Genomic DNA, 4,182 nt, shown 5'->3' with positions numbered 1-4,182 from the left:
CTTTGTCTTGCGCAGAAGTTCTTTGTCTGTCTGCGAGGGACTATTGTCAAGGCAGACTGTGGTCTTGGATGTTGTCATAAATGTGTGTATGTTTGTGTCGTGTTGTCCCTTTCCTAACCAGAGCTCGAATTGACCAGATATACCACGACACCTTACTCAAGCATCGGTCCATACCACTGAACCAGCACAGATGTCAATTGCAGAAGGGTGGACACTAGCGAGCGCACTGCTAATTTGGCAGCAATTTAATTTCACATTGGCTAAACATGCACAATACACATCCTCAGAAACCCTAGCAAGATCTCTGGAGATGCTCAAGTTGTACCCTTTACAGCTGGATCTCTAATCGCAAAAAAATATAAACTCAGAAATGTCAACCGTTTTACGGAGTTCATAGAAGGAAATCAGTCAATTTTAAATTAATTGGGCTCTAATGTATGGATTTCACATACTGGGCAGGGGTGCAACTGCGCCCCTCCCATGGGTGGGCCTGGGAGGGCATAAGCCCACCCATTGGTTAGGCCTGGCTCCCCAATCAGAATTTTTCTCCACAAAAGGGCCTTTAGTTAGCCTAGTGGTTGGGCCAGTAACCGAGAGGTTGCTGGATCGAATCCCCGAGCTGACCTGGTAAAAATCTGTCGTTCTGCCCCTGAACAAGACAGTTAACCGACTGTTTCCCGGTAGGCCGTCATTGTAAATAAGAATTTGTTATTAACTGACTTGCCTAGTTAAATAAAGGTTAAACAAAAAAATTATAATAATATTAGACAAATACTCCTCAGTTTCATCAGCTGTCTGGGAGGCTGGTCACAGACGATCCCGCAGGTGAAGAAGCCGGATGTGGAGGTCCTGGGCTGGCATGGTTACATGTGGTCTGCGGTTGTGAGGCTGGTTGGATGTACTGCCAAATTCTCTAAAATGAAGTTGGAGGCGGGTTATGGTGGAGAAATTAACATTTTAAATTATCTAGCAAAACTCTGATGCGCATTCCTGCAGTCAGCATGTCAATTGCACGCTCCCTCAATTTGAGACATGTGTTGTGACAAAACGACACATTTTAGTGGCCTTTTATTGTCCCCGACACAAGGTGCACCTGTGTAATGACCATGCTGTTAAATCAGCTTCTTGACATGCCACACCTGTCAGGTGGATGGATTATCTTGGCGAAGGAGAAATGCTCACTAACGGATGATAACACATTTGAGAGAGATCAGCTTTTTGTGCGTATGGAACATTTCTGGGATCTTTTATTTCAGCTCATGAAACGTGGGCCCAACACTTTACATGTTTTTTATTTTAATCAGTGTAGAAAGAACGGTCAACTGCGTATGCAACCTTAATCTTAACAATTGTTGCTTGAAGGTTGGCTGCTATGTTTATATTATACACAAAGCCAGTAACAAAGGTTTGTACTTTACAAACTACGTTAGTTTGTAGGCTGTGATACATTGTGTGTAAGCATATGCCTATAGTGCCTTCAAAGTACTCATGCCCCTTGACTTATTCCACATTTTGTTACAGCATGAATTCAAAATTGATTAAATATTAAATTCTCAGCCATCTACACACTGTCCCATAATGAAAACAATAAATGAAAATGTATTGTAAATTAAATACAGCGAAATATCATTTACACAAGTATTCGCACCTCCGAGTCAATACTGTGTAGAAGCATCTTTGGCAGCGATTACGGCTGAGTCTTTCTGCGTACATCGCTAAGAGCTTTCCACACCTGGATTGTGCAACATTTTTCTTTTAAAAATTCTTCAAGCTCTGTCAAATTGGATATTAGTCATTACTAGACAACCATTTTCAGGTCTTGACATTAGATTTTTAAGTAGATTTAAATCAAGACTAACTTGGCCACTCAGGAACATTCACTGTCTTGATAATCAACTCTGGTGTAGAGTTGGCCTTGTTGTGAGTTCATCTAAGTGTCTGGTGGAAAGCAGACAACCAAGTTTCCTCTCGAATTTTGTCTGTGCTTTGCTCCGTTTCATGATCTTTTATCTTAACTCCCTAGTCCTTAGCGATTACAAGCAAACCAATAACATACTGGCCACAATGTCTATACATCCCATATATATACATACAGTGCATTCTGAAAGTTCTCAGACCACTTGACTTTTTCCACATTGTGTAAATTACAGCCTTATTCTAAAATTATTTGTAAAAAAAAATCTTCATTAATCTACACACAATACCCCACAATGACAAAGAAATAAGTTTTTTTTAGAAATGTTTGCAAATGTATAAAAAAAAATAACTTGGCACACCTGTATTCAGGGAGTTTCTCCCATTCTCTGCAGATGCTCAAGCTCAGTCAGGTTGGATGGGGAGTGTCACTGCGCAGATATTTTCAGGTCTCTCCGGTGGTGCTCGTTCAGGTCCGGGCTCTGTCCTGTAGCTACTTCTGCGTTGTCTAGGCTGTGTGCTTAGGGTCGTTCTCCTGTTGGAAGGTGAACCTTCTCCCTAGCCTGAGGTCCTGAGTGCTCTAGAGCAGAGTTTCATAATGGATCTCTCTGTGCTTTGCTCTGTTCATCTTTCCCTTGATCCAAACTAGTCTCGCAGTCCCTGCCACTGAAAAACATCCTCACAGCATCATGATGATGCCACCACCATGTTTCACCGTAGGGATGGTGCCAGGTTTACACCAGATGTGACACTTTGCGTTCAGGCCAAAGAGTTCTATCTTGGGTTCATCAGACCAGAGAATCTTGTTTGTCATGGTCTGAGAGGACTTTAGGTACATTTGACAAACTCCAAGTGGGCTGTCGTTCCTTGTAGCTCTAGGAAGAGTGTTGGTGGTTCCAAACTTCTTCCACTTAAGAATGATGGAGGACACTGTGTTCTTGGGGACCTTCAATGCTGCAGAAATGTTTTGGTACCCTTCCCCAGATCTGTGCATCAACACAATCCTGTCTCAGAGCTCTACGGACAATTCCTACGACCTCATGGCTTGGTTTTTGCTTTGACATGCACTGTCAACTGTGAGACCTTTTATATAGATAGGTGTGTTCTTTTCCAAATCATGTCCAATCAATTGAATTTACCCCAGGTGGACTCCAAGTTGTAGAAACATCTCAAGGATGATCAATGGAAACAGGATGCACCTGAGCTCAATCTCAAGTCTCATAGCAAAGGGTCTGAATACTTATGTAAATAAGATCATTTCTGTTTTAAACAAACTGTTTTCGCTTTGTCATTATGGGGTATGGTGTGAAGATTGATGACAAAATAATCTTTTTTTAATCCATTTTAGAATAAGGCTGTAACAATGTGGAAAAAGTCAAGGGGTCTGAACACTTTTTGAATGTACTGTATATACCGTTGAAGTCGGAAGTTTACATACTTAGGTTGGAGTCATTAAAACTCATTTTTCAACCACTCCACAAATTTCTTGTTAAACTAGTTTTGGCAAGTCGGTTAGGACATCTACTTTGCATGACACAAGTGATTTTTCCAACAATTGTTTATAGACAAATTATTTCACGTATAATTCACTATCACAATTCCAGTGGGTCAGAAGTTTACTTACACTAAGTTGACTGTGCCTTTTAAACAGCTTGGAAAATTCCAGAAAATGATGTCATGGCTTTAGAAGCTTCTGATAGGCTAATTGACATCATTTGAGTCAGTTGGAGGTGTACCTGTGGATATATTTCAAGGCCTACCTTCAAACTCTGCCTCTTTACTTGACATCATGGGAAAATCAAAAGAAATCAGCCAAGACCTCAATTATTATTAATTTTTTTTGACCTCCACAGATATCACTGCACTGTTGGAGCTACAGTATTTCGTCACACCAGCAATAACATCTGCTAAATATGTGTATGCGACCAATAGAATTTGATTTGATGCAGCCACCACTATGCTTGAAAATATGGAGAGTGGTACTCAGTATTGTGATGTATTTATATATATATATATATATATATATATACACTGCTCAAAAAAATAAAGGGAACACTAAAATAACACATCCTAGATCTGAATGAATGAAATATTCTTATTAAATACTTTTTTCATTACATAGTTGAATGTGCTGACAACAAAATCACACAAAAATTATCAATGGAAATCAAATTTATCAACCCATGGAGGTCTGGATTTGGAGTCACACTCAAAATTAAAGTGGAAAACCACACTACAGGCTGATCCAACTTTGATGTAATGTCCTTA

Source organism: Salvelinus fontinalis, chromosome 28 (assembly GCF_029448725.1).
Source record: "Salvelinus fontinalis isolate EN_2023a chromosome 28, ASM2944872v1, whole genome shotgun sequence".
NCBI classification, from domain to species: domain Eukaryota; kingdom Metazoa; phylum Chordata; class Actinopteri; order Salmoniformes; family Salmonidae; genus Salvelinus; species Salvelinus fontinalis.
This window is presented reverse-complemented; position numbering follows the sequence as displayed.